Source organism: Copadichromis virginalis, linkage group LG7 (assembly GCF_057382275.1).
Source record: "Copadichromis virginalis isolate Kocher_CV1m ecotype Utaka linkage group LG7, C_Virginalis_male_GT1.1, whole genome shotgun sequence".
NCBI classification, from domain to species: Eukaryota; Metazoa; Chordata; class Actinopteri; order Cichliformes; family Cichlidae; genus Copadichromis; species Copadichromis virginalis.
This window is the reverse complement of record NC_140624.1, coordinates 21953775-21976297: the sequence shown is the minus strand read 5'-3', so window position 1 is coordinate 21976297 and position 22523 is coordinate 21953775. Positions and strand designations below refer to the sequence as shown.

Sequence of the window (22523 nt, the reverse complement as noted above, 5' to 3'; positions counted from 1 at the left end):
AATTCCACTTTCATACAATTTGGGTTTTATATCAGTTGTGATAACTCTGCTCGCTCCCAGTTGATAATCATGAAAGAGGGTAAATGGCACCAATATTAACACAGTCCTATAGGATTTGTTTATAGGTTTTATGTACCCAAACTGTCAATTGTGATGGATCTTTTCAGAGAACATGTTTCCATTTCATCTTTAAATGGCTCAACGCGCCTTTACAAAGTATGCAAACAGTTTTAGAGATAATTACAGCATTTGAGTGTACTCACTACAGGCATAATTTCCAAATAAAGTGGTTAAGATAATCTGTGAACCAGACTCATTTGACTACTTGCGTATTTCGCCCTGCTAAGCAAAAGCCATAAAGTACAGTAGAAAATGCTACTTTAAAGATACCACAATTATTTTCTTAACTGTATGTGACGTAAAAGACGTCCTTTACTTTTACATTTTAATGCTCGTTAGCGTTTTGGTTTTCTGGCATACAAATTCAGTGTTTTGATCGTTCTATTCACAGAAATAACAGCCAGCTGAAACTGTTGCACTTGGTAAATGATTTTAGGAGAATTAAGAGAGAGAAAATGATACATGTGTGCATATATACTTGAATATGCAGCAGTCTTTAATATAGGACTTTAGCACAAACTCAGACAGCAGTATCTTATCTCCTGTCCCAAATTGTTCTTTGTAGTGGTTCAGTCCACAGGGAGTAAACTAAAACTCATGATATAATTCATTGGAGGCTGCCAGCTGCATTATTAGGACAGGTCTTTACTGGAGCCAGGGACAAAGCAGTTTAGCTAAACGTAACGTGTAGCTGGCGAGGATCAACTTGAGTTCTTGTGGTAAGTGACACTGTTTCCAGGTTCTTGGGCCAAGTCACATTCTCTGTGCTTAGTTTTTGCAGAACTGCCAAAAACCTGAAGTTCCTCCAATGGCTACTTGAAGCTGTTTCCAAAACTGAATAAATCCCATTGACTCCCAGGCTAAAATGCCAAACTTTAGAGGTGAAATAAACACTTTTACAGCCTGGTATAAAAATGGTTTTGGTCTGTTTAGCCAATTTCACTCACTGTGACTGTTGGGTAAAGCTTAAAATTGTAAATTATTATGGGCAGTCCACTGTTGGTGATCGATGGGTGACAGTAGATAAAAACACTGAGCTGCTTGGTTTCTCTGATACGCAGGTTTTGTTTTAAACCTGTTTCTACACAAGCCTTATTTAGCATCCTATTAATCAGCCTTAGCTGTCCCCAGGTCTACCCTCTCATGCAGTAGTTGACAACACGCTGACCACACACAGCTTTTAAAGTCAGAGTTCCACCGAAAATTCCTCGTTATATACCATAAATATACTGCCTTCAGAAACTAGTAGAGACATATAAGGGTAAGAGACAGGGTCTTAATCTGCAGAGGGAGTCTCACTGCTGGCTGATTTAAAAGGAATCCTTCAACATGTATCAACGCCTAAACTCGCTCGCTTAATGATCCTCGTTCCCTGTCAAAGTCTCTCTTGCTGCCTCTCCATCTGTAACCAGCTAGGCAGGATGGAGGGGAGAGGTGCCGCTGGCTGCTCTTTGCCCCCGGGCAGTGCCAGGGGACTGATCCATGCCCTCACCGGCTGCTACCTACTGTAAGAACCACAATCAAGTGTGCCTATTCTCTATGTCAAAATAAGCCCACCAATAAAACCAAGACGTGTTTATTTCCACAAGGCGAATACTCGTTAAATGGTGCCTAAAGCAGTGACAGCCATAGCATGAGGTTAATGAATAATACAAAGGAGATGTGAGAAGCGATAATGGATGCAGAAATCCACGGAGAGCCGGGCTTTGAGCAGCTGTAGGAATAACAAACAGCGGAGCCCCCACCAAGAAACAAGCCATGTTGGAATCAAAAGGACTTCTGCTATCATGCTAACAATCTGCACCACTGACACTTTTTATACTGCAGTAAATCCTTTCAAGAAGCTTCTGGAGAAAACAAAAGTGAAAGGTATTTTAATCTCATCAGACAGCTGCACAAAAGAGAGGTAGGAATTCTCACCGGCTGTCTCTTTGGTTTGGACGCAGCTCCTTTGAATGTTTTTCTCTAAATAACACCTAACAAGTAAAATGCGCTCGTGAATTAACCCCACCTGCAGATGACGGACGTAATAAAGGGATAAACGTGTCTGTGTGGGGATTATTTGTTGGATTCAGGAGTTTGTGAGAAGGACTTCAATCAATGAAATGAAGCACTTAAAGACTCTGTATCTGACAGCATCCACGCTCTTAACAAGCCAGCTTCTGTCTTCACGGTGCACATGTGTGACAGAGGTCAGCAGGTCACAAGGCGGCCTCAACTAACAGCAGAAGTGTGACAGCAATCGTGTTTGACTGAGTGATCCAGCCGGCTGGAGAAAATGTGCGACTGTTTATTTTAATGCACCCGTGTGCTGGTGTATGTAAAAATGAGTTTGTTAGGAGCAAATTGAAGGACACAGCAACATCAGATGCACGAGACTACAAGCTAAACCACCACTGATAACAGGATTTACACAATCAATACTCTGCCAGTGCTACATTGTATCTTCCTTCAAATCATTTTGGGAATAAGACAGATTAGCGAAGGCATTAAAGAAAGCCAAGACAGTCTTCTTTATATAACATTTTAAAATGTCTTTAATCTCGTGGCATGAGTATGTCGAATCTAAAATGAAAACGTCAGCGTCTTCCAGCATACACTCCTTCATCAGGCAGTGAAACAGATTTCGTAAAAGCACCGGGTCTATTCTAGTGGTGTTCCACCAACACATTGTGGCAACAGTGGATGCACCACCAAGAGGAGGTCTCTTCTAAACATGGATCGAGTGTAGGAGTTTAAGAGGGGGTTAACACAACAACTAAAGCTTTTATTCTAGAAAATAGATAAGAAATGAAGCTTTATAAACTCCTTTTAAGAAGACCAACAAATATGTCGGTCTCTACTACATTTGTGCAGTGTTGGCAAGGATTTCCCTTGCTGCCTTAGGTTTGTTGTAGATGGCTGCGCATAACTGGAGAACCCCAAATGAGATAATGCTTCAGGTTCAGATACAGATGTGCAATCTGCTGACAATACGCAACTGCAAAAATGATGGGGAATAAACAAGCATGTTTCTGCATGTTTGCATGTGTTGGAGTCCCGACTTCAGGTCAGGAGATGAGGCTTGAGGTGAGGAGGAAGAGGATAAGATTTTATTCAGTTGGTGGTCAAGTTGTCTATTTTCTCTATGTGTTTTAATTTTTTTGTTCTCCGATGATAAAATATAGATATGATTTTTCATAACTTGAGTTTACAGGTGCACGCAAATGCCTCAGAGTTCAACATGGGAGTCTATGAAGACTGACACACTTTCGATCTAATCAGGCTAACTTTTTTAACATTTTCTGGACAACAGTTGAGGCCTCGGACAAAACCACAACATGTATTTCTTGCTTTGAACAGACAGCTTTGGTTCTTTCTGGGATAGCGCTATATCTTTTATATTATGAATTTATATCTAACAGATGAAAAAAAACACATTACTTTTTATGTTCATCAGAATCTAATAGTAAATGCAAAACGTCAAACTGTGCACAGACATGCCTCGGTGCTCCACAATGCATCGCAGTGACTGTTTTTTGAACAATGTCTGTGAAGGTTTGTTTCCTCTCACACCACAACCACCACAGTCCATGTGGGTGACACCTAAAATAAAACTGTGAGAAATCTCATACTATAGTTGAAGCAGACAATAGAGGGGTCTAAATACAACGAACACATAAATAAATATGGAATAGTTATCAATTTAAGGCCTTCATATTTTCATTTACATTTGTCTGATCAGGGTTAGAAAATGTGAGGGCAAAACATAACAAAAAAAAAAAAGGTGCATAGACGAGCCATGGCCATGGTAAATAAAATAAAACTAGTGACAACTGAAATCTGACTAGTTAACTGCAGTATCTTTTCAAAATCTTTTTGTCAGCGTGAATCCAAAGATAGATGCCTCACACACACGCATGCACACACACCATTCACACCATTGTGAATGGCTCTATAAATACACCAGCTTAGAGATGCACATAGCTGCTGACATGCTATATGTGGCCTTAACCTCATCCTGATATTGTTTTACATGAAGCCTTGAGTATTGCTGCAGCAGGTTCAAGAATGAGTCAGCACCTCATGCAAGGACAAAGAGGGTCCAGATTGTTCACACAGAAGCTATTTCTCTTCATAAATGTAGTTGTTCACGGACTTAAATCCATTTGAACTGAATTAACTCGTTGTGCTTAAGCTATCAGTCAAACTGTCTGATCAACAGTCTTTTAACGTGCTTATTTATGACAATAACAATAACCAATTTTACGCTGCAGCTGCACAGATTTGACCCGTTTCTTCTTTAAAAATTCAGACACTTGGCTTGGTAAATATTCCCTATTCATACTACCGTATAAGCCTCTCTTTTCTAACCCTTCCTTCACACCTTTCCATTTGCTTTCCTGTTTCACATCAACCAAACAAACTGCAGATGTGAGAGCAATGAACCACAAGACTATGATTTATCCATTTTGCATTAAAAAGTCAAGAAAAACCCAAATCTAGACACATTGGTCCAGAGCCTCAAAACAGCTGTAGAAAATAGATTAAAGACTTCCACTGTTTATGAATTATTGAAATGACTGGTATTGCTCTTTTAGTGCCTTGAGTGCTCTGAATGTGTTGTAGTGTTTATATTAACTTGTGAGGAAAAATAGCCTCAATGGCTGCTCTTCCGCTTTCACAAATGTCTTCATCTGCGACAGATTTAAAAACGAAACATCTCTGGGCCGCTTTGGAGCTCCTTCGGCGCACTCACGAGCCCATTCGCCAGCCAGCTGTCAAAGCAATGTTTTCAGTTCTGCTCTCAAGGGCCTCGCCACTTACATAATGACTTGCATGAAATGTTAACGTCAGCAAAGTTGACACTGCAAAAAAGCAGCATGTTCCTTATCCCGAACCGGCAACGGGGAGAGTGAAACCAGACAGTTGAGCTCAAGAGCACCCGGAGGTGGTGAGAAGTGTTTGTCTCTCCTTGCCTGTCAAAGACGTCCACCCAAAAGTGCTGTTATCTGTTTTCGTGAAAGTGCCATCACTGTGGCATTTCATGCAGATTGCCACAGGGAGCGGAGGAGGAGGGTAGAAGTAGTACTGGGGCTTTTGGAGCTAGTGGATGGAGACCTTGATGGCACCGGTGGTCTGACTGAGGCCAAGCAGGCATGTTTTAACCTGTCAGCTGGTTTGAAATCACCTCATTTTGACTCAGACTCTCACTCAAGCATTATTTTATTTTCATCCTCGGCCCGACTTAACATCACAAAATGGCTTGTACTTTTTGGTATTACATCACACCAATATTTCCTCTACCTGCTCTCTCATTCCAATCTGTAACAGGCTTACAGCTTAAAATCCCTCTTTGGTGTTGACAGCTCTACTTTTGTCGACAAGAGTTGTGTCAGACTTGTTGATCTGATGGATGTGTGTCAAATTAGTGCATTCTTTAGTCACTAAATTGCATTAAAAAGTTGAATTACCTACGTTTCGAAATCAAACCATTCGGAATCTACGATCAGGCCGGAATCAAAGTATGTTTAGACTGAAGGTAAAGCAGAACACTGCTCTAAGTGCACGCTGATCAACAGGACATAATACAGGATCTATACTGAGCCTCGTCCACAGCAGCTGAACATCATCCTGCCCTGCTGTAAAAGAAAAAAAAAAAGCAGCCATGCCCCATCAGCAGCAGCAGCGTGATGTCAGCAAGCTGAGAGGCTCGCGCTTGACGAAAAAAAATTTCACCACCGAGCGTCATGGAGCTCACAGAGCGCGTTAGCAGGGAGGTAGATGACACAAAAACAAAGCCCCGCAGCTGCAGCTCCAGCAGCCCGTCCTCTGCGACACAGAGCCCGCCCGGGTCAGCGCCTTGTCCGTTTACACCAGTGCGTCACGTTTATCTGCTGCACCCCGCCAGATGTGGAGTCTCGCATCCACCAGCCAACATCTGTAACCGTACCCGCACATTTACTGCATTATGTAAGAAAACAGGGTGACATTCATCCGAGGCGGTGGCAACGGTGGAAGAGAGTGACGTGAGAAAGGTGTAGGGTGTGTGTAGGCATCATAAGGTGGAGGGTATTTTTGAATGACGGTGTGGGTTAAGGTGTCCTGGTGAAACATCTGAACTGGGGTGGCGGGGTGGGGGGTGGACAGGAGGCTGCAGCCGATGAGCTGACTGATCGGGGCAAACAGCAGCTCCGCAGACGGAGGTTTGGCATTCCTCACCCCGGTGTCTGCTCTTACTGACAGCGGGAGCTGAACAACACAGAGCTGAAAGAAAGGAGAAAAGGAAGGCTTACCTCCTCCACCGTGCCTTCAGTCTGAGCACAGCCCTCCGCCACAGACTGTCCTTTTTGAAGAGGAAGAGCAGACCTCCTCACCAAAAACACCCGTGCTGATTTTTTTTTTTTTACCGCAGGGAAAAAGCCGCCGTCGTTAACAGAGCGCGTATCCGGCTGCTCAAATCTCCAAAATGTGCCGCAGATAAGATCCGGTCCCTCTGTCCGTGTCGTACTCCCGGCAGCTTCTGTTTTGGGTGCTCCCGTCACGTCTGCCCTCCTCCCACAGCAGCTCCTCCAGCTCCTCTGTGCTCTCTTCTCGCTCTCTCTCCCTTTTTTTCCTCTACGAGCCGCGGTGCTGTTACCGCGCGTGGACTCGCGCTTGCGCGTTCACGTACACCGTAGGATGGGCGCTTTATAGCAGTGATGCTGGTGGGTGGAGGTGGGAGACTGCTGTGAACCAACAGCGATTGTTTTCACGTCAAGACCTGAGCAATAAAAGTAGTTTTTGTTAGTTAGTTTTTTTTCTGAGCAGAATTAACGTGTTGGCTCTGAGAGTGTCACTCAGATCATGACGTGCTGAGGGGTGTGGCCAATACTGACACACCCAATATACACACACAGGAAGATGCATAAATTGGAGTAAAATATCTTTGTACTTCTGGAAGATTTACGACTGAATTTAGTGGAGGTTTTTACAGTATGGTGTTTTGCATTAAGCCAGTTATAAAATGACCAATATACAAATCAGTACTACCTGCAGAATCAAGTACTTATTTTGAAGATGAAATCCAAGCCAAGGCTTACCTTATTTATTTAATACAGATCACTGAAATGACACAGAAAGCTTAATTTTACTGTCTGTTTTCTATTATTGTTTTATAGATGCAATCATGTAATTCTTATCGACGCGTCAGATTAAAAATCTTTTGTTTTTCCAAGACTGACTGGGCCAAAAGGGCAGCAGAGAAATAACCATTAAAAATGAAGAAAGAAACAAACACAACTGACTCACAATACAAGCAAGTGAACGCAGGTCTATGTCTGGGCCTTGATGTGCTTCCAGCTTCCCAGTGTGTCCTTAGTAGAACTGACTTTACTGACATGTTTCTATTATTTTGTGCATGATTAAAATATGCCACCAAAGATCTATTAGACAACGAGGCTGAATGTGTTGTGGATATCTTACATCCTTCTATGTGGGATAAACCAAATGTTGAGTGTGGAAAAAAACAAACAAACCCAAGGGCTGTCAGGGACTTTTTATAGTGTAGCATGAGTGTATCATTGATTTAATTACCACTTGCTGTCAGAGACATGTTACCAAGAGACCTAATTATGTGCAGACATTCTTGTGTGATGCCAGGATGGATTCACATCTCTCACGACCTGTTCTGTGACATCTCAGGCACTTCCAGTGTTGTCTTTGGGCTGTTTAGAGAGCCTCAGCGACGTCTCCGATGTCTGTCAGTCTACCACTTTGGGCCAAGACAAAACATCTCGGCATCAGTTTGATGGCTGGCCGCAAGCATTAATGATCCCCAGAGGATGAAGCCTAATGACTTTGTTGATCCCTAATACTTTTTTGAGCAGAAACCCCTGTGTGCTTTTCTTTTTGGTTAAAAGTTAAGTGTCTTAACTAGTAAATGATTTCCTTGATGATGATATTTATTGGCTGCACATATGTTGTACTCAGGGACAGTTTAAAATATGGGTGTGGACACCAAGGCATCAAACACTGATTTTGAACTACAACTCACAATGAAAGCTGAAGGCAGGGGCGCCACCAAGGGGGGGGGGGGGGGCAAGGGGGCACTGCCCTCCAAATTTGCTGACATTACCGGTAAGTTACTCCATTCTGGGAAAGTGAATCTTAAGCTACTTCCACTATGAAAAAATTCCAGAGGCACCCCTGGCTGGAAGCTGTTTTTTTTTGGGGGGGGGGGGGGCAAAACTGATCATAAAATAGTGTGATGTGATATTATCAGTCATAGGAGTCGAGCATAAGGCCTGGGGCCAGAATCAGCACAGCAGTGAATCCAATACATTTTGGAGTTTTAACTGTAAAAGTTTTACAACTTTTCCTACTGGTAAAGTAATAGATAAACAATGAACTGATAGAAAAGTTGCTTTTCCCCCCGCTGTTTTATTTGTGTTTTTTTTTTTACAGTGGGTCAAAAAGAGGATATTGTCTGTGAATTAATAAAAACTTTGCTTTATAATAGGACAGTCTGGGCGATGAGCTACCAGAACGTTTCGCTGTAATTTAACACATTTATTTCCTTAAGCCCAATGAGCGGCTTCTTTCATTTACTACAGCAACACTTATTAAAATTGAACATCTTTCTTATATTATGCTATATTATATATTTTAATATAAAGCTCCTTGAGGTGACTTGTTGTGAGTTGATGCTATATAAATAAAACTGAAGTGAATAAAATATTAAGATGTAACAGGGAGTAAAAGTGTAATTCGATTTCTTTACACTGACAGAAAACAGATTTTCACTGCTTAAGATCAAAGTGGGCTGTATGTGGCCTACAGTGTAGAATCAGTTTGACGTCCCTAGTCTTCACTGGCAAGTTTAGTTAGCAAGATACAGCCATAAACTGCACAGACACAATACCAAGGAGCACACTGATTAAATACTAGGATTTCACTCACCTCAAACTTCCGTTGAGTTAGTATAGAGGGGAAAGTTATCTAATGGGGGGTGAGGACTGTTTTTGTAGCAGGTTGTGCTCATGCTTTTGAATGCTCTAAAGCTGGAAATTTCAACATAGCAGTCTTGACCTCAAGTGGCCACTAGAGGAACTGCAGATTTTGGGACTTGGTTTTTGTTGTTGTGTTTTTAGGCTGTTACTTGGTTGTACCTACATTATTTCGTATAATACTTTTCTTTTAAATGTAAAAACAAACAAAATGTGTTTACTGCTAAATGATAAAGAAAATAATTAAGTTAGTGGTTGGAATAGATGAAAGGGCAAAGAAGCGATGCAACTGTGACACCGGTAACAGCGGCATTTTTTCATTTCCATTTTTTTAAACTTAATGTGTGAAAAATGTCACAATAATTAAGCAAAGACAGAGAAAGAAACTACAGGTTTTTATCAAAGTCACAGATCACCATGCTTTATCATAATCATCTGATCTCCTTTTCCTTCCCTGATAAACATTTTGATTTTCTAAGCCTTTGTAAATCTTTTCAAACTAATCCTCACAGCACAGAACACAGAAAAACCTGTGCTTTCCAAAACACCTGTGCACATGTGGACAGAGCCATACCTCAAAAAACACCTAAAACTCTCAACATAGTGGCATCAGATTAAGGAAATGCATGTGTCTGTTATCAGTTACATATGTTTCTGTTTATATTACCTCTCTTATATTACCTAAACCTCTGTAATGCACGCTGAAAAGCTAAACTGTATCTGGTAACCTCAGTACATGGATCCAAAGTTGCAGTGAATTTGGAGGATTTGTAATTTGTTGAAGCTTTTAATAACAACAAACTGATCAAGTATTGGTCCCTGGTCGCAGCCGTTGGAATCAAACAATAAATTATTGTCAGAGTTATAAAAAACTCGGAGTATACCGGAGCATTTCTGCTACGTCATTATAAGAATTAATCACAGGTTTTTTTCTTCTTTGAGGCGTGTGATGACAGCGGGCTGGCTGTAAGTCAATACTGGCTTCACACAACACACCTTTGTGTCACGATGGATTTGTCATTGGAAAGGTCACTGTCGTTTCATTTTCGTTTCCACCGCAGGGGTGTTCAGTGAAATGTAACTCCTTTTGAGGTACGGACACACCACACACAGTAAATCTTTGAGAAATCTTATGAGAGAAGATTTAGCAGCCGATCTCAGATAAACTGCTCCAGCGCTGCTTACTCTTGACAGATAATACCTTTGCTGGCAGGGAACTAACTCTCTTTACATTCAATATGTGTGTGTGTGTGTGTGTGTGTGTGTGTGTGTGTGTGTGTGTGTGTGTGTGTGTGTGTGTGAGGGAAGAAAGACAGATCACATGCACTTCTGTAGCGGGTTTGAAAACATCCCACCTGTTTTTCACAGGATCGGTTTCCAGCCCGGTGACATATTTACCAGCCAGACATGTTGAAAAGGAAATCCTCCCCTCGGCCCTGAAAGCTGGAATCCTACTCCGTGTCGTGGGGCCCTCTGCTCACGCATTCAGGCTAGCGTCAGCGTCCAAAATGACAGTAGCTCGACATTAAATTAGAGGATCAGGAGCTGAGCGAAGAGGCCGGGGTGATGGAGACAGTCGACTAGAAACGTTTAAATGGAGGGGAGTTTAGCCAGGAGGCCGACAGGGCTCTACTGACATGAGAAACCTGAGATAGGATGAAGAAAAAAATCAGTATCCTCGGGAACAGAGGAGACAGTAACAAAGACACCTCTTGCTATTTGACACTTGGAAATTTTTCTATTTAAAACAGGGTGAAAATTGGCCCCGTCTCACAGTGGCAACATCTGTATACCAGCATGAACACACACAAAGCAAATAACATATATATTTTAGTTCAAACTAATGTTTTTTATATAAAATTTATAAAAGACGGGAATCCACTCTGTTTGGGTTTCCATTAAAGTCCTATTTTTACAGCCAACCTGATGATTTTTTTTTATTTCTTTTGCACTTTTACATCTGACTGAAATAAGACTGAAAGTGCTGAGTTGTGGTGGCCACAAAGAATGACGTAAATGTTGTTAAATATTCTGTCTGGTGAACAATTATTTCCCATACAGTATATCTCAAATGTGTTCTGGGGAAATCTTCCAGTCTCACACCCACCTGATATGACACACTGTCTAATACCTGTCTCATTTCGCAGCCGTGCAAATAAGTCGGGCATCCCGTCTTTGCATAATCTCCTTTTAATTTTTTCTTTGTGTCACAGTTAATAATATCTCATGATGTGACTTTTATGACTCATGAAACTAAAAAAAAACACTGCCGGTCTTTACCTCATACTTTTTCTGGGAAATTCGTGGATGGAAGCATAACTGGATGAAAAACACGAGATGAATCAAGTTAATCACAAAATAATCCCTGGTTGTACTGAAGCACAACGGAGAGAGAAGGAAAGAAACTACAAGCTTTCTTTAACAACATGGTTCACCATGCTTTACCCAGATGATCCACTTTTACTTTTCTACACCGAAAACAATCATAAAAATAATCAATAGCATTAGCCTGTTAAGTTTCCACAGAAATCTTCTCAAAGTAATTCTTGCATCTTTGAAATGAAGATAAAAGTTTGACAACAGAAAATGGGTTATTAAAATAAAAATAAACAATTTTAACTTCTGTTTTCAGGGTTTTTTTTTTCAATCTTTAACTTATTAAACTAATAATATTATTTATTCATACTTAAACATTTTATTTTATATACCTGTACACGACTTCTCTAATAACTAGGGTGGTGAATATAGAAAATGTTTGCTAGCTACCTTTGCTAATATTAGCCTGCTCACTAAAATGTTTTAGCTAAGATTTAATACAGCGATATACGACAATACATTTAAGTTGCAACAGACCATATACACCAGCCACTTTGTTAGTTAAACCTTGTACTAGTACCAGGTTGGACACATTTTACCTTCAGGAGAGACATAACTCTTTTTGGCACAGATTCAGTAGGAAAGCATTCCTCTGAGATTTGAGTTCATGTTCACACAATAGCATAAAAATGCTGAAGGTTTGCTCTCTGCACCGCCGTAATGCACATATCTTATCCAAATATCCAAATTCTGGCCCTACCATCTAAATGTCGCAGCAGAAATCAAAATCGAGACTTGTCAGATCAGAAAAGGTTTTTATGGTCTTCTGTTGTTCAATTTTATGAGCCTGTGTGAATTGTAGCCTCAGTTTCTTCTTGTTTCCTGACAGGAGTGGTACTTGATGTTGTTTTCTACTGCTGTAGTGCACGCGCTTTAAGCTTATGTTAAGATCTTCAGAAGTACTGACTGATGGAGTTTTATGACAAATGTTTGGCTAGCTTTTAGCTACCTGTGTTTTTATTTAAGCTAGCTGCACTGTTCTCTGTATTGCTTTGTGCCAAATGACTTACACAAAGTTTAAATCTTTGTTACCAGTTCTTTACACTTACATTGTAACTTATTTTACTAATACTTCTAGACATATATTGATTTATGTTTATGACTTGTCTGATAAGCTTTTAATTTTGTAGTACTTTCCCAAATGGCGAATCTTTTTCTGGAATGAATGAAAAATTCCCACAATCTTAAATACACCTGTCTCACACCTGCTTCAGTCCTGACTCCTTGGGCATCCCACCATTTCAAAATCCCTTACGAATTTTGCACCGTGTGACTGTTTCCGGATTATGTCTGATGATCAGTGCTTCATGACTCATGAGATTAAGAACAAAAATAGAACAGAGCTGAAAGGTAGATTCAGAGGGCCACCATGTTTCCTGATGTCTGGGAAATGTGGGGAATAAACCACATGCAGATATTTTGGAAGATCTAGAAAATCTGTCACCAAATACACTAAGAGATGTGATGTGATAGTAGTGGAGTGGACCTAATTGCAAAATGCAGAGACAGTCGAGACAAAAACAAGTCTTTGTTGGCAAAAAGAGCTCAAATTAAAGATATAGATCAAAACAGAACATGGGAGCTGAAAACAAAAAGAGATCAAGCATAACAAAAGACCAAAGGAAAAAAAATTATTTACACAAATTATGTTTTTCCTTGTTTGTCTGTTTGTGACAGCATGATTTTAATTTTACTGGATAAACTAAATAATACATAAAATTAAATATACAACAAAGACTAAAAAGATTAATTGCCACAGTTCAGGATAAAGTATTTTATTTGGATGTCCAAACTCACTGACAATGTGTCACACATAAAAAAGCTATAGAAAAAGTATAAGTATACCTGATCAATGTTTATTGACCACAGGACTGCTGAGCTGAATTGTGAACAATGATATTCTTTTAGGCCATGAAATTAACCCACACTGTATTTATTAGCTTTTTAAGGTGACTTTGTAGGCCATAATAATGAGAAGAAATGTCATCAAAGTCAAAGAATGGGAACATAAAAATCTGTTCATATGATTTGGGTTTTTTCTCTTGGCATGAGTTAAGGATAGATGCAGAGCTGTAAATGGACTGGTTCTTATATGGTACTTTTCTAGTCGAGCACTCAAAGCACTTTATATAACATGCCTCATTTGCCCATTCATACAAGCTCTTTTCTATGTTTTTTCTACCTAAGCGCTTTGTATCTAATATTAACACTCTGATAGATGAATTGGAGAGCAACTTGGGGTTCAGTATCTTACCCAAGGATACACACAGGCTGGAACCGAACCACCAACCCTCCGACTGGTAAAGGCTCATTTAAACAGACTTTTAAACTGAGGAAACTAACACAGATACACTGTAGACTTCAGTTATATCGTATTTCTTTCAGTCCTTTAACTAATACTGTTTATTATGTTTTTGTCTACATTTTGTAGTAGTTTCACAAGGACAGCAAATTTTAAAAGTGTGTATCTGAGCAACATTGTAGTGTATATCACAGCACAGCAGGTGTTGATGCTTTAAAAGATGATGACCTGGAATTGGCTGCAGTTCTATACGTTTGCTAGCTGAATCCGTGTTGCCAACTCCTCAGTAAGGCAAATCGCTATTGGCTGTCCTAAAAGTCGGTAGAAGTCGCCAAATGATGTCATCGCCTAATTGCAATAATTGGTCATGCTAATGTAATTGTAACCTACATTGCTGGAGAGAGAAATAACATCATGGAAGAGACACAGAGTGAGTAAAAAACGTTCTAAATGCAGTTAGAATTTATTTAGAACTACAAATTAAATTTATTTTAGCAATTATTGTTTTTTAATGTCACAATTCCAACCCTGCTCCTCTACCCGGGCCTGGACCGGCAGAAGGGACCTGAAATTGGCACTCTGGTGGAGTTACTGTGTGTGTGTGTGTGTGTTTATAAGTAGTTTTAAACCTTGTGATCCACAAAACAGCATAACAGTAAAAGAATAATTGAGTGCGTTACAATATACAAGAATGGACATAAGGGGCTTCTTTCAAAGAAGATGTTAGATGGTAGGTGTTATTTTATATATTATGCTTTGTATGTTGTTCAATATATTTCTATGCAAAACAAGAGGAATTTCAATACACAGCAGTATATTCACAGTTTAAACCAGATATTTACATACACTTTATGGAAAACACAAGAACATTTTTTTACTGTACAACATCAATTTAGAGTAAACTTGTTTTGTTTTGGATAAGTAAATATTGAAATATCTTTTGAATTAGTCAAATGTCAGAATAAAGAGAGACAGAGCTGTCTATTTTTTATCACTTTCATCAAATTTAGGAGCACATATACACTAAGTTTATTGTTAATTAATAAGAAAACTCCAGACGATTCTATTCTGAGCTGAAGAAGCTTCTGATAGGTTAGTAGAGTCCATGTGAGTAAATTGGTGGCACAGCTGTGGATGCATATAAGGCAAAACACAGAGCCTGTTTCTGTGACATGGGAACATCAAGAGATGTCAACCAAAACACCAGGAAAAGAAATGTGGAGCTCCATAAGTGTGGCTCAAGTTTGAATACAATTTGGTGCCATTTGCAATTAAGAAACACAGACAGTTTCTCTCTTTACTCTTAAAGTTAACAAATATGTTTTTATATTTATCAATCTAAAAAGAATAAACATTTAGTCTGATTTGATGTTACAATTAAAAAAAGTGTTTGTGTTTTGATCTGAAGAGTACATAAATATCTGGTTTCAACTGTAGATTTGATGATGTTGGTGTTTGGCTTGATTGTCAGCACAAAGAGGGAGAGAGGAGCAGAGAGGGAGATGGAGAATGAGGACAGAACAGAGAGGGAACAAGAGCAGGTGAGACACACATGTTAGTCAAATGGTTGTTTACCAAAAGTATCACCGTATCATAGGTCCTCATGTATCTCGTACCTAGTGTTTCTTATATAAACTTTTCTCAATCTAAATAGTGGACTTTGGTAGAATTAAAAAACAAGTGTAGTGCAGGTCTATGATGATTTTTAGTGCTACTATCATCTAGTTCTGATTCTTGTTCTGTCTTAAGTCCTCAGTAGTCCTGATTTTGAACTGTTGTAGTCCTGTTTTAATTCCAGATCAGTTCTGGGTCTGGCTGAATTGGGGTTTAGTCCTCGTGTCTTGATACAGCCCCGACTTTGTTCTGCCTTGCTACTTAATTAAAAACCTAGTTTAAGGTGTCCTTCACATGTGATATATTTTTTCCCTATATGAAGTCATTCTTTTTTGAACAAAACTCAAAACAGAGCCTATTAATCTTTCAGTCATTTCTAACCCCCCCCCCCCCCAATCCCACATGCATACTACCCTTTAGGGCTAAGCCCCGGGTGTATCAAATGTCTGCCTCCGCCTCTGCTTCACAGTCTCCTATTTCACCTGAGTGCTGACACTAAAATGCCACTACACCAATTTTTATAAGAGACAATAAAAATCCCTTTGGAGCAGACTCCTTTAGTGATACCGTACAATTAAAGGCAAAAAGAGGGAACTTGATAGCTCAGAGCTGCCACTCAGCCAAGAGCTGGTTTGTCAAAACAATGTCAAAACAGATTGTCAGGAGAGACTCCTCCCAAAAAGTCACAGCATGGTTGCTTTGGATTCAGCTCAGATGTCAGAAATTTGAAAAACAGAGCAATTGCAATAAGGTCTTTTCAGATGAATGAACAGGGTGCCATCATTTGTTTGTTTATTGAGATGTTGTGAGTGGTTGTAACTTTCTACTTTCCTGTGGCAATCCCCTGAGTGCAATGTGATGATGTGATTATATCTGATAACCTGGCAGACGTTCACCAAGCTGGGCTGTGCAATAGAGAGAAAAACCTCAAACAGGAAAAAAGGTTTCTCCTAACACGCTACGGTGCTGTGTACACGATCAGCTACAATCTCTGCTTTTACTGATCAGATCTGTAGAAGTAAATGAATCCCCCCCCTGGAAAAACAAAACTTTAGGTGTGTTTAGTATTTGTTTAGGGCTTTCAAGCTTTCATGGACTTTCTAAAAATGGAAACTTGACTGATAACATACAGTGAGCTGACTCATCGCACTGACAATAAACGTAGCAGGCTTGGGGGGATTTTTCGTGACTAAAGCTGATTTTTATCTGTCCAGTTGAGTGAAAAATCCCAAAAATAGTTTTTGAATAGATTGCACTTGTTCCTGCAGTACATGCACATTCACTTAAGGCGTCACAGACCTTTAACCTGGATTGTGGATGGCACAGTGAACTGTGTTCAAAGACAAGGATTTCTGGACGTGTTCCTGAAGCCATGCAGTGATTTCCACGACAGGATCCTGCCTGTTTTCAAGGATGGCATGCACGGATATCCATCACTGATTTTCACTCTTGTCCCTTGTGTACAGAAATTGCTCCAGAATCTCAGAATACTGTGATATTATCTACTGTAGATGATGAGATATTCAAAGTCTAGACATTTTTATGCTGAGGTGCACTTTTCTGAAACTGTTGCACAATTCGTAGATACATTTTTTTGAAGACTGAGGAACCTCTTCTGAAAACCTGACCTGACCTGTTGTCAGTTAACCTAACTGGTTTCAAAATGTTCCTTCAGCTGTTTCTTTTAAATACCACTTACTTTTCTAGCTTTCCCCCCCTTTGTCTCAGAGTTTTTGAGATGTGTTGTTTAAAATGAGCTTATATTTCTTATTAATGTCAGTTTAAACAGCATTTGATGTGTATACTGTGAATAAACCCGGTTCACGAGATTTGCAAATCAATGATTTCTATTTTTATTTACATTTTACACAACGTCCTGTTTTGTTTCTTGTTTTTTTTTTTTTTTTTGGGGGCGGGATTCTGCAATTCTGTTACTGGTCTATTACTTTAGTTTGTCACTCCCCAACATTATAGCTCTTCTCAAGAGCCACAGCTTCTTGAAGTTGCTTCAAGCACATAGGAGGAAAGATGATGGCGTCACAAGATTCCTGAGCTAATCTTACCTAATAGGACATCATTTTTTCTAACACACTGCTGTGTTTACTTTCACACAAAGTAAACACCTGCTAAAAAAAAGCCATTTTCTGCATGTTCCCTCTTTATGCTCTCTGTGAAAGTCTTCTCCGCTTCCCCTTGTCTATAAACGACTGCTTTTCCTTCCTTTACCTGCCTCCTTTTAATATACATCTGAATGATTGACCTGTCAAACCTAATATGGGTTTTCCACCGATGACATCGATGGCTGCTCTCTTCGTCACTTCAAGGGATGTTGTGTCTCACTCTGCTTTCCTTTTGTAGTTTCCTGGCATGACTGCTTTTCTGCATTATCTAACATGTTAGGCCACTTAGGGACTCCAGGTGGAAACATATGTATGATTATAATCGGGTGCAAAGCAACATCTGGTTTTCATCACAGAAGGATTTGGTGTACTTGTACACTGTCCCAATAAAATAAACTCACAGTAAACCAAATGAATGATGCACTAATACCTTGAAATACCAGTTTATACTTCAGAGATTTAATTTCACTTCAGTGCCTTGTAGTACGGTGAGTTGAACCACTGGTTCAGTTTATCCCACAGCAGCAGCAACACAGTGTGTTGGCCACCACCAGCACCAGCATGTACTGTAAATAGTTTCAGTCACATTTGCTTTGATGTAGCAGTCATAAAATCTGATGGGCTACAGCTTTTAAGGTAACTGGTGCTTATCATATACCAGCTAAACCCACTGGTCTGTACTGGCCCTCTTGCTCTTCAGCTTATTCAAGTGTTATAAAGGATTTAGAAGCTACTGAGCACATGAGCTGCCAGGGTGAATCTCAGGTTGTTGTTTTATGCAGCACCGCCATCTACTGTTCAAACCAATGAATTAGCAGATAATGTTGACTATTGTCTCCATCTTCCACAAATTAAACATTATACACCCCTTCATGTTTACCGGGCCAACTTTACATTACACCTACAGGAGCTGGTTGGCTATGGAAACCTATCCCATGAAGCTCCTGGCTCTCACTTTCTGTGCTGGTGCCTTTGTTACCAAGTCAGCAAAGCTTTGGTTATGTTGGTGACTTTTACGCACCGTGCGTAGACAGATGATTATGTGAGAAAATCCCAGCAGATCCCAACAACGGTACCATGTTCAAGGTCACTTCAAACTACTTTCTGTCAGTTTCTGATGCTCAGTTTGAACTTCAGCAGGTCGTCTTGACCTAAATCACAATAGACATTAGCAAGAGTGCTGCACTGCAAGCAATTAAAAACTGATTTCTTAGACATTAAATTAAAAAAGAAAATTGCAAGGCCAATAAAAAGAGTTTAAAATAGACAATAATATTAAAAACAGCAAGAGGAAATAAATCAAAGCGATACCGACACAGTTAGACCTCATTTTAATGAGCAGTGGTGTGTTTTAGTGTGGTGAGGTCAGCGTATGCACAAGGACGATTAATTACATCTCTAAATGATGTGGTTAATTGTCTCCTAGAAAATTTTAGATCCACTGCAGAAATATTAATCTTCAACCAATTTGATTTGAGCGTGTGCAGGCGAGTGCTGGTCATTTTTGGGTAAAGAAAAACCGTGAAGGTGTACTTTTGGTCAAGATTTTAACACTAACCAAGGAAAAATAATGAGGCCCATGAAAGTGTAAGCAATCTCTGTAAGCCAAAAACTGTTCTGAACTCATAGAAGTCTTTTCTATTCTTAAATCTTCAGGATGTCAAAGAGAGATGATATCCCCAATATGGTTCTGTTTCTTTTCTCTTTTTTTCTTTTGCATTAATTAATTTATATTATGATAAAAATTAAATGAAATCCACAGTTTAAGACTGTAAAAAGTTCAGTAAAGGCATTTATTATCTACAGTCAGTGAGCAATGCTGTTAAATAACCAAAATAATCATGCAGTAAAGAAGCAGCCCTGCTAAACAGAAACCTGGAGAAATAAAAATAAAATGCATTTCTAAATAGTGACACTAGAAGGCGCCACTGCTCAGTGTGTCTGGTAATGACAAAGACTGGACGCTCACAATAAGCAGACATGCTGTGGCCTACTTAGTGCTGACTCTTGGGGCAGCTAATTGTGCAACTCTAAATTCAGGCTGGCTTTGCTGATCTCTGCAGACAAAGGATTGTGGGTAACAGCCTCTGCTGTGCATTGTGTCCAAGAAGCCATACAGTAACATGAGTGCGCGCAGGTTTTGTCCGAGGAGGAGAGACACCTGATCCTGACACACAGTGAGCTTGTATGAGAGTCGGCAGACAGTGAAAGTGTACATGAGAGGATGAACACTGTTTCAAAGGAAACCTTCAGTTCTACATGTCTCTGAAGTCCTGTTTGCACACATCTACACGTCTGTGAAGTCTGCATCACTAACAGGGAGGGTGATGGGTTTAAACTTTGTGATAACAGTGACAGTAAGAGCTTTTACTGTCTTTCTCTTCACCTACTCTGCTCAATTCAAGGCTGCTGTGTCAATGCTGAAGCAGGACTAGAGGGAGGGAGAGATTACCCTTTCCTTGGCCTTCACTCTCACCATGAAAGTGCTCAATAAAACCACGACGTCAGCAAGCTGTCTGTAGGGAGGTGCAATGTTTAAGAAATCATTTTTATTCAGATTTTAACAATTTAGTGGTAAAACTGCAAAAATAAGGCCATCCATCCGCTTCCGCTTATCCTTTTCAGGGTCGCGGGGGGCTCTCGAGCCTATCCCAGCTGTCATAGGGTGAGAGGCGGGGTACACCCTGGACAGGTCGCCAGTCTGTCGCAGGGCCAACACACAGAGACAGACAACCATTCGCGCTCACATTCACTCCCGCATTCACACCTATGGGCAATTTGGATTAATCAATTAACCTATCCCCACTAACTGCATGTCTTTGGATGGTGGGAGGAAGCTGGAGTACTGGGGGAGAACCCACGCAAACACGGGGAGAACATGCAAACTCCACACAGAAAGACCCCGGCCTGATGGTGGAATTGAACTCGGGACCTTCTTGCTGTGCGACAACAGTGCTAGATTAATCCAAGATTAATCCATTATAATGGGCAGCAGATAGGACAGACAACTGTTTTCACGACTTTGAACTCCAGTCAGCGTAGTGAAAACTGTTCTCTCACTTATTTACTGAAAGTTGATTCGCAGTCGATTACAAGCTACAGATGCAACTTTCTCTATGCACGTGTTTCCAGAATAGTTGACTTGGTGATAGAGTAACATTTTTAATCCAGCAATAGTTTGTTCTCAAGGCAAAGTTAAAATAAATAAATAACCATCAGCAACATACATCGATATGATTAAGTTCTTCTGGATTATATTATGGGATATCCTTGCTGTAAAAAGGCAGTTTAAGCCTGTGGACCTTTACTGACCAAGATTTAACCCATCAGCAAAAAGTCCTTAACTTTATATAATGATGGCCTGGATTGTTTGTCACCTTTTAGACCCAAGTGCTTTTTTCTAGTCTTTCAGATGCATTAAAAGCTTCTTTAGCTTTTTCATTTATTAGGATTTATGTGGATTTACAGTTAAAATCAATATGGGATTAAAGCAAATTCAGTCTTAGGCCAACACAGCTGGACATAATGTATTCTCCATGAATGTTGTAATGGATACTTTAAACTGCTATGAAATGGGAGATGGCAATTACACAATGAATGATATGTTCATATTTGCTAAATGGGGAAATGCTACGTTTAGACTGGATAAGAGATGGTCGATCAGGACGTGATGGTTGTGGCATTCCTTGTTGTGATCGATATGTGGCAGTCACACTCTAATGAAGATATAATATTGTTGAACCTCCAGACATTTATCAGTTGAGTCTGCAGCTTGAGTCAGCTTTATAGTGATGTTTGTATCTTTTAGGCTGTCATCCTGCAGCTTTGCAGCTTTTTAGTCACTGTTGCTACTCTCGTGGCTGCCTTTGGGTTGCAGCAAGAGAGCAGTTTTGGAGAACAGGCTCTAAAATAAGTTACGTATGTCCCATTTTATTCCCTGGCCTACCAAAAAAGATATATCAGAATGTGCATGGAAAGTTTTAGAAAAGGGGGCCTTGGAACTTGGAAGTGTTTTAGTTTTGCATCGGCATCCTGGAGCTACAGTATTTGGACATTTTTTGCCAGCACAAAAACGAACATTTAAGTCATTATCTTGATGTTCTTCAGTAATGCCACACATTAATGCAAATCCACACAACAAGATCCAGGAATTCATAAACACACTCCTGTGCACAGTGAATTTTCAGCCTTGGAGGTTCACGGTCTCGGACAGTTCTTGTTTTGATCTGCAAATCATGCAAAGCTACTCTACAAGAGTCCTAGATAATAAATATAAGGTTTATGAGCCTAAACTTAGACAGTTAGTCCCTTAAAGTACTGAGAAAAAAAAGATCACTTAATGTGACAGAAAGGGCCGGAACAGCTGATAAAAAGTGTATTTTTTGTCTGCAGTGGTGAGAGTAGAGAAGCACAGAAAAGCAGATTTTATTAGAACATCCGATCTGCATCAGTTTAAATGCTTTCTGAAGGGATTAGCTGTCCACTGTCTGACTTTAACTCGCTACCCAGTGCTGGAAACCGAGATGGGAGGACGCAGGTACATGGGCAGCTTCTGAGAAGTGCTGTGAGTGCAGCTGATGCTGTAACCACTTACTTGCCTCCATCTGAGGTGACTTTACGTAAAGCCAACATAAGATTAAGGCCAGGAGGGGACAGCCTGCCTCTTGATGTTTAGTGCAGGGGATTAGTGACACAGCTTTATTTTAACATGCGAGCTGCTGTCGGCCATGGAAGAGCACGAGCACTTAAATGGTGCCTCAAGCAGCAGCTAAACATGAACACACAGAAAAAACTTTGTAGACTATACAGGAGTGTAGAGGTTAATTTTGGAGTCTTACAGCTGGTTATAGGGTATAATATCAGCTCATCCTCTGTTTGAGCCCTTTTGCTTCCCTCGATTGGCTGCCCAACACAAACAGAAGGTGGGGATGGCGGGTGTGATGGGCCACTCTTCCCCCAAAGACGTGTGGCTGAGATCTGTGCTAGGGATATCTCCTGTTTTTGACATCATACAGATACAGAAGT

The 22523-nt window shown here is 40.2% G+C and overlaps 1 protein-coding gene across 2 annotated transcripts in view; it reads right to left on the bottom strand.

The window, feature by feature from the left end:
- LOC146704988 (unconventional myosin-IXAb-like) overlaps positions 1-6740 on the bottom strand; it is a 159606-nt gene extending 152866 nt beyond the window's left edge. The window contains exon 1 of one of the 2 annotated variants that reach the window (XM_085462491.1): positions 6396-6740. The gene's annotated coding sequence lies outside the window, so the exon portion shown is untranslated. The remainder of the gene's footprint in view (positions 1-6395) is intronic. The other variant, XM_085462492.1, reaches the window with a different exon arrangement.
- Positions 6741-22523: the final 15783 nt, after the last annotated feature.